This window comes from Nicotiana tomentosiformis, unplaced genomic scaffold (assembly GCF_000390325.3).
Source record: "Nicotiana tomentosiformis unplaced genomic scaffold, ASM39032v3 Un00036, whole genome shotgun sequence".
Lineage (NCBI taxonomy): Eukaryota > Viridiplantae > Streptophyta > Magnoliopsida > Solanales > Solanaceae > Nicotiana > Nicotiana tomentosiformis.
The window spans coordinates 338,494-347,500 of NW_027174595.1; the positions used below are offsets into that span (position 1 = coordinate 338,494).

Below are 9,007 nucleotides of genomic sequence, written 5' to 3' on the forward strand. Positions count from 1 at the left end.
TAAGGAACCATAGTATCCGCCCCGCCATGATCGTTCCTCATTTTTTGCGTTTTTCGGCCAAACAACTAGAATTCCGCGCGATTCCCATATTTTTGTGTGTTATAGCCCACGCCTTCCGAGTGGTCCCGGGACCTCCGGACCCCTATCGCCTAATATTTTTCCGGACTATCAAATAAGACCAAAGGAACCATAGTCACCGCCCTGCCAAGATCTTTTCACATTTTTTGCATGTTACTGAAAAAGACCTAGAATTTCGCCCGATTCCCCTATTTTCGTGTGCTATACCCACGCATTCCGAGTGGTCCCAAGAGCCGCGGACCCCGATCGCCTAAAATTTTTCCGGGCAATCAAATACGACCTAAGGAACCATAGTATCCGCCCCGCCATGATCGTTCCTTATTTTTTGCATTTTTCGGCCAAAAAACTAGAATTCCGCGCGATTCCCATATTTTTGTGTGTTGTAGCCCACACCTTCCGAGTGGTCCCGGGACCTCCGGACCTCTATCGCCTAAAATTTTTCCGGACTATCAAATACGACCTAAGGAACCATAGTATCCGCCCCGCCATGATCGTTCCTCATTTTTTGCATTTTTCGGCCAAAAAACTAGAATTCCGCGCGATTCCCATATTTTCGTGTCCTATAGCCCACGCCTTCCAAGTGAACCCGGGAACTCCGGACCCCTATCGCCTAAAATTTTTCCGGACTATCAAATACGACCTAAGGAACCATAGTCACCGCCCAGCCATGATCATTCCTCATTTGTTGCGTTTTTCGGCCAAAAAACTAGAATTCCGCCCGATTACAATATTTTTGTGTGCTATTGCCCACCCTTCCAAGTGGTTCCGGGACCCCCGGACCCCGATCGCCTAAAATTTTTCCGGGCCGTCAAATACGACCTAAGGAACCATAGTAACCGCCCCGCCATCATCATTTCTCATTTTTTGCATTTTTCGGCCAAAAAACTAGAATTACGCCCGATTCTCATATTTTCGTGTGCTATACCCACGCCTTCCAAGTGGTCCGGGGAGCCGCGGACCCCGATCGCCTAAAATTTTCTGGGCCTTCAAATACGACCTAAGGTACCATAGTCACCGCCCCGCCATGATCGTTCCTCATTTATTGCATTTTTCGCACAAAAAACTAGAATTCCGCTCGATTACCATATTTTTGTATGATACTGCCCACGCCTTCCGAGTGGGCCGGACTGCCGGACTCGGATCACCTAAAAAATTTTCAGGCCATCAATTAGGACCTAAGGAACCATAGTCACCGCCTCGCCATGATCGTTCCTCATTTTTTACATTTTTTGGCCAAAAAACTAGAATTCCGCCCGATTCCCATATTTTTGTGTGCTATCGCCCACGCCTTCCGAGTGGGTCAGGCCCCTGGAGAAGGATCGCCTAAAAATTTTCAGGACTATAAAATACGACCTAAGGAACCATAGTCACTGCCCTGCCATGATCGTTCCTACTCTTTTGTGTTTTTCAGGCAAAAAACTAGAATTCCGAACGATTTCCATATTTTCGTGTGCTTTATCCCACGCCTTCCAAGGGGTCCCGGGAACCCCGAACCCCGATCGCCTAAAAATTTTCCAGGTCATTAAATACTACCTAAGGAACCATAGTAACCACCCCGCCATGACCGCTCCTCATTTTTTGCGTTTTTCGGCCAAACAACTAGAATTCCGCGCAATTCCCATATTTTTGTGTGTTATAGCCCACGCCTTCCGAGTGGTCCCGGGACCTCCTGACCCCTATCGCCTAAAATTTTTCTGGACTATCAAATACGACCTAAGGAACCATAGTATCCGCCCCGCCATGATCGTTCCTCATTTTTTGCGTTTTTCGGCCAAACAACTAGAATTCCGCGCGATTCCCATATTTTTGTGTGTTATAGCCCACGCCTTCCGAGTGGTCCCGGGACCTCCTGACCCCTATCGCCTAAAATTTTTCCGGACTATCAAATACGACCTAAGGAACCATAGTATCCGCCCCGCCATGATCGTTCCTCATTTTTTGCGTTTTTCGGCCAAACAACTAGAATTCCGCGCGATTCCCATATTTTTGTGTGTTATAGCCCACGCCTTCCGAGTGGTCCCGGGACCTCCGGACCCCTATCGCCTAATATTTTTCCGGACTATCAAATAAGACCAAAGGAACCATAGTCACCGCCCTGCCAAGATCTTTCCACATTTTTTGCATGTTACTGAAAAAGACCTAGAATTTCGCCCGATTCCCATATTTTCGTGTGCTATACCCACGCATTCCGAGTGGTCCCAAGAGCCGCGGACCCCGATCGCCTAAAATTTTTCCGGGCAATCAAATACAACCTAAGGAACCATAGTATCCGCCCCGCCATGATCGTTCCTTATTTTTTGCATTTTTCGGCCAAAAAACTAGAATTCCGCGCGATTCCCATATTTTTGTGTGTTGTAGCCCACACCTTCCGAGTGGTCCCGGGACCTCCGGACCTCTATCGCCTAAAATTTTTTCGGACTATCAAATACGACCTAAGGAACCATAGTATCCGCCCCGCCATGATCGTTCCTCATTTTTTGCATTTTTCGGCCAAAAAACTAGAATTCCGCGCGATTCCCATATTTTCGTGTCCTATAGCCCACGCCTTCCAAGTGAACCCGGGAACTCCGGACCCCTATCGCCTAAAATTTTTCCGGACTATCAAATACGACCTAAGGAACCATAGTCACCGCCCAGCCATGATCATTCCTCATTTGTTGCGTTTTTCGGCCAAAAAACTAGAATTCCGCCCGATTACAATATTTTTGTGTGCTATTGCCCACCCTTCCAAGTGGTTCCGGGACCCCCGGACCCCGATCGCCTAAAATTTTTCCGGGCCGTCAAATACGACCTAAGGAACCATAGTAACCGCCCCGCCATCATCATTTCTCATTTTTTGCATTTTTCGGCCAAAAAACTAGAATTACGCCCGATTCTCATATTTTCGTGTGCTATACCCACGCCTTCCAAGTGGTCCGGGGAGCCGCGGACCCCGATCGCCTAAAATTTTCTGGGTCATCAAATACGACCTAAGGAACCATAGTCACCGCCCCACCATGATCGTTCCTCATTTATTGCATTTTTCGGCCAAAAAACTAGAATTCCGCTTGATTACCATATTTTTGTGTGCTATTGTCCAAGCCTTCCGAGTGGGCCGGATCGCCTTAAAAATTTTCGGGCCATCAATTAGGACCTAAGGAACCATAGTCACCGCCTCGCCATGATCGTTCCTCATTTTTTGCATTTTTTGGCCAAAAAACTAGAATTCCGCCCGATTCCCATATTTTTGTGTGCTATCGCCCACGCCTTCCGAGTGGGTCAGGCCCCCCGGAGAAGGATCGCCTAAAAATTTTCCGGACTATAAAATACGACCTAAGGAACCATAGTCACTGCCCCGCCATGATCGTCCCTAGTCTTTTGCATTTTTCAGCCAAAAAACTAGAATTCCGAACGATTTCCATATTTTTGTGTGTTTTATCCCACGCCTTCCAAGAGGTCCCGGGAACCCCGAACCCCGATCGCCTAAAAATTTTCCGGGACATTAAATACGACCTAAGGAACCATAGTAACCACCCCGCCATGACCGTTCCTCATTTTTTGCGTTTTACGGCCAAACAACTAGAATTTCGCGCAATTCCCATATTTTTGTGAGTTATAGCCCACGCCTTCCGAGTGGTCCCGGGACCACCTGACCCCTATCGCCTAAAATTTTTCCGGACTATCAAATACGACCTAAGGAACCATAGTTTCTGCCCCGCCATGATCGTTCCTCATTTTTTGCGTTTTTCGGCCAAACAACTAGAATTCCGCGCGATTCCCATATTTTTGTGTGTTATAGCCCACGCCTTCCGAGTGGTTCCGGGACCTCCTGACCCCTATCGCCTAAAATTTTTTCGGACTATCAAATACGACCTAGGGAACCATAGTATCTGCCCCACCATGATCGTTCCTCATTTTTTGCCTTTTTCGGCCAAACAACTAGAATTCCGCGCAATTCCCATATTTTTATGTGTTATAGCCCATGCCTTCCGAGTGGTCCCGGGACCTCCGGACCCCTATCGCCTAATATTTTTCCGGACTATCAAATAATACCAAAGGAACCATAGTCACCGCCCAGCCAAAATCTTTCCACATTTTTTGCATGTTACTGAAAAAGACCTAGAATTTCGCCCGATTCTCATATTTTCGTGTGCTATACCCACGCATTCCGAGTGGTCCCAAGAGCCGCGGACCCTGATCGCCTAAAATTTTTCCGGGCAATCAAATACGACCTAAGGAACCATAGTATCCGCCCCGCCATGATCGTTCCTTATTTTTTGCATTTTTCGGCCAAAAAACTAGAATTCCGCGCGATTCCCATATTTTTGTGTGTTGTAGCCCACACCTTCCGAGTGGTCCCGGGACCTCCGGACCCCTATCGCCTAAAATTTTTCCGGACGATCAAATACGACCTAAGGAGCCATAGTATCCGCCCCGCCATGATCATTCCTCATTTTTTGCATTTTTCGGCCAAACAACTAGAATTCCGCGCGATCCCATATTTTTGTGTGTTATAGCCCACGCCTTCCGAGTGGTCCCGGGTCTTCGGACCCCTATCACCTACAATTTTTCCGGACTATCAAATACGACCTAAGGAAGCATAGTCACCGCCCAGCCATGATCGTTCCTAGTTTTTTCCGTTTTTCGGCCAAAAAACTAGAATTCCGCGCAATTCCCATATTTTCGTGTCCTATAGCCCACGCCTTCCAAGTTAACCCGGGAACACCGGACCCCTATCGCCTAAAATTTTTCCGGACTATCAAATACGACCTAAGGAATCATAGTCACCGCCCAGCCATGATCATTCCTCATTTGTTGCGTTTTTCGGCCGAAAAACTAGAATTCCGCCCGATTACAATATTTTTGTGTGCTATTGCCCACCCTTCCAAGTGGTTCCGGGACCCCCGGACCCCGATCGCCTAAAATATTTTTGGGCCGTCAAATACGACCTAAGGAACCATAGTAACTGCCCCGCCATCATCGTTTCTCATTTTTTGCATTTTTCGGCCAAAAAACTAGAATTACGCCCGATTCACATATTTTCGTGTGCTATACCCACGCCTTCCAAGTGGTCCGGGGAGCCGCGGACCCCGATCGCCTAAAATTTTCTGGGCCATCAAATACGACCTAAGGAACCATAGTCACCGCTCCACCATGATCGTTCCTCATTTATTGAATTTTTTGGCCAAAAAACTAGAATTCCGCTTGATTACCATATTTTTGTGTGCTATTGCCCAAGCCTTCCGAGTGGGCCGGGCCACCTAAAAAATTTTCGAGCCATCAATTAGGACCTAAGGAACCATAGTCACCGCCTCGCCATGATCGTTCCTCATTTTTTGCATTTTTTGGCCAAAAAACTAGAATTCCGCCCGATTCCCATATTTTTGTGTGCTATCGCCCATGCCTTCCGAGTGGGTCAGGCCCCCCGGAGAAGGATCGCCTAAAAATTTTCCGGACTATAAAATACGACCTAAGGAACCATAGTCACTGCCCCGCCATGATCGTTCCTAGTCTTTTGCGTTTTTCAGCCAAAAAACTAGAATTCCGAACGATTTCCATATTTTTGTGTGCTTTATCCCACGCCTTCCAAGGGGTCCCGGGAACCCCGAACCCCGATCGCCTAAAAATTTTCCGGGCCATTAAATACGACCTAAGGAACCATAGTAACCACCCCGCCATGACCGTTCCTCATTTTTTGCGTTTTATGGCCAAACAACTAGAATTCCGCGCAATTCCCATATTTTTGTGTGTTATAGCCCACGCCTTCCGAGTGGTCCCGGGACCTCCTGACCCCAATCGCCTAAAATTTTTCCGGACTATCAAATACGACCTAAGGAACCATAGTATCCGCCCCTCCATGATCGTTCCTCATTTTTTGCCTTTTTTGGCCAAACAACTAGAATTCCGCGCGATTCCCATATTTTTGTGTGTTATAGCCCACGCCTTCCGAGTGGTCCCGGGACCTCCTGACCCCTATCGCCTAAAATTTTTTCGGACTATCAAATACGACCTAAGGAACCATAGTATCCGCCCCACCATGATCGTTCCTCATTTTTTGCATGTTACTGAAAAAGACCTAGAATTTCGCCCGATTCCCATATTTTCGTGTGCTATACCCACGCATTCCGAGTGGTCCCAAGAGCCGCGGACCCCGATCGCCTAAAATTTTTCCGTGCAATTAAATATGACCTAAGGAACCATAGTATCCGCCCCGCCATGATCGTTCCTTATTTATTGCGTTTTTCGGCCAAACAACTAGAATTACGCGCGATTCCCATATTTTTGTGTGTTATAGCCCACACCTTCCGAGTGGTCCCGGGACCTCGGAACCCCTATCGCCTAAAATGTTTTCGGACTATCAAATATGACCTAAGGAACCATAGTATCCGGACCCCTATCGCCTAAAATATTTCCGGATATCAAATAAGACCTAAGGAACCATAGTCACCGCCCAGCCATGATCGTTCCTAGTTTTTTCCGTTTTTAGGCAAAAAAACTAGAATTCCGCGCGATTTCCTTATTTTCGTGTCCTATAGCCCACGCCTTCCAAGTGAACCCGGGAACTCCGGACCCCTATCGCCTAAAATTTTTCCGGACTATCAAATACGACCTAAGGAACCATAGTCACCGCCCAGCCATGATCATTCCTCATTTTTTGCGTTTTTCGGCCAAAAAACTAGAACTCCGCCCGATTACAATATTTTTGTGTGCTATTGCCCACCCTTCCAAATGGTTCCGGGACCCCAGGACCCCGATCGCCTAAAATTTTTCCGGGCCGTCAAATACGACCTAAGGAACCATAGTAACCGCCCCGCCATCATCGTTTCTCATTTTTTGCATTTTGCGGCCAAAAAACTAGAATTATGCCCGCTTCCCATATTTTCGTGTGCTATACCCACGCCTTCCAAGTGGTCTGGGGAGGCGCGGACCCCGATCGCCTAAAACTTTTCCGGACTATCAAATACGACCTAAGGTACCATAATCACCGCCCCACCATGATCGTTCCAAATGCTTTGCATTTTTCGGCCAAAAAACTAGAACTCCGCACGATTTGCATATTTTAGTGTGCTATAGCTTACGCCTTCCGAGTGGTCCCGGGAGCCGTGGACCCCGATCGCCTAAAATTTTTCGGGCCATCAAATGAGACCTAAGGAACCATAGTCACCGCCCCGCCATGATCGTTCCTCATTTATTGCATTTTTCGGCCAAAAAACTAGAATTTCGCTCGATTTCCATATTTTGTGTGCTATTGCCCACGCCTTCCGAGTGGGCCAGGCCGCCGGACTCGGATCGCCTAAAAATATTTCGGGCCATCAATTAGGACCTAAGGAACCATAGTCACCGTCTCGCCATGATCGTTCCTCATTTTTTGCATTTTTTGGCCAAAAAACTATAATTCCGCCTGATTCCCATATTTTTGTGTGCTATCGCCCATGCCTTCCGAGTGGGTCGGGCACCCCGGAGCCGGATAGCCTAAAAATTTTCCGGACTATAAAATACGACCTAAGGAACCATAGTCACCACCCCGCTATGATCGTTCCTAGTCTTTTGCATTTTTCAGCCAAAAAACTAGAATTTCGCGCGATTCCCATATTTTTGTGTGTTATAGCCCACGCATTCCGAGTGGTCCCGGGACCTCCTGACCCTATCGCCTAAAATTTTTCCGGACTATCAAATACGACCTAAGGAACCATAGTATCCGCCCCGCCATGATCGTTCCTCATTTTTTGTGTTTTTCGGCCAAACAACCAGAATTCCGCGCGATTCACATATTTTTGTGTGTTATAGCCCACGCCGTCCGAGTGGTCCCGGGACCTCCGGACCCCTATTGCCTAATATTTTTCTGGCTTCTCCTGATGGCTGGTCAAGTAACAAAAATGTTGTATTTTCTGGTACATCCTTATGGATTGGATTAGTCTTTCTGGTGGGTATCCTTAATTCTCTCATCTCTTGAACCTATTCGTCGCAGACCCAAAACCAAAATGACCCCCCTAATTTTTCTCGGTTGTGAGACACATTAAATTGGAATCTAAGTCCCCAAAGAAAACGCAAATCAAATAAAGAAAACAAAAAAATTAGAGGGGGGTCAAACTTCTTGAATAAAAAGAATACAATTAAAAAAATAATTGGAATCGTTCCGAAGAGAATATGTGTCCCGGCACTGCACAAAAAAGATCCGGTTATATATCATATATGTGGGTACATATTGTGTATCAAGAACAAAAAAATGCGGATATGGTCGAATGGTAAAATTTCTCTTTGCCAAGGAGAAGATGCGGGTTCGATTCCCGCTATCCGCCCAAGATCCAAGATAAAGTAATTTTATTACTATTTATTTATTATTTAATTTCATAAATAGCATTAAATATATCCTTAAATTAAGGATTTGGTATAGTTGGCCGTGATAGTGTAGTGATTCTATCCCTCCCCTACGTTTTCCTTTTCCTTCCACCCCCAAAAAGCGAAAGGCGGGAATTAATTACTAGTTAACAGAGTCAACCCTAAAATAGTTTGGCAAAACAAGATGTTGCGGAGACAGGATTTGAACCCGTGACCTCAAGGTTATGAGCCTTGCGAGCTACCAAACTGCTCTACCCCGCGCCGAAGATAAGAACTGAAAACTAATAGATAAACAAGGATTAAATGCGCCCCTCCACCCTATCTGTACAAATAGAATAGCCCATTTATACAGAATGGTAAAGGGGCTTCTATGATCATCGACCATAGAAATAGAAATGAAGCGTTAATCCTTACCAACTTGATCTTGTTGCTCCTGGCAACAAACATGCATGAACCATTTCACGAAGTATGTGTCCGGATAGTCCAAAGTCCCGATAGTTAGCTCTCGGCCTTCCGGTCAAAAAACAACGTCGATGAAGGCGTGTAGGTGCACTATTCCGTGGTGGGGATTGTAACTTTCCATAAATTTCCCATTTGTCACTCAACGACG

At 46.5% G+C, this 9,007-nt stretch overlaps 2 non-coding genes across 2 annotated transcripts; one reads left to right on the forward strand and one right to left on the reverse strand.

The window, feature by feature from the left end:
- The first annotated feature begins 8,286 nt into the window (after positions 1-8,286).
- Positions 8,287-8,357, forward strand: TRNAG-GCC (transfer RNA glycine (anticodon GCC)). The gene has a single exon. It is a non-coding gene; the product is annotated as a tRNA-Gly (tRNA).
- A 227-nt stretch (positions 8,358-8,584) lies between these two features.
- TRNAM-CAU (transfer RNA methionine (anticodon CAU)) lies at positions 8,585-8,658 on the reverse strand. The gene has a single exon. It is a non-coding gene; the product is annotated as a tRNA-Met (tRNA).
- Positions 8,659-9,007: the final 349 nt, after the last annotated feature.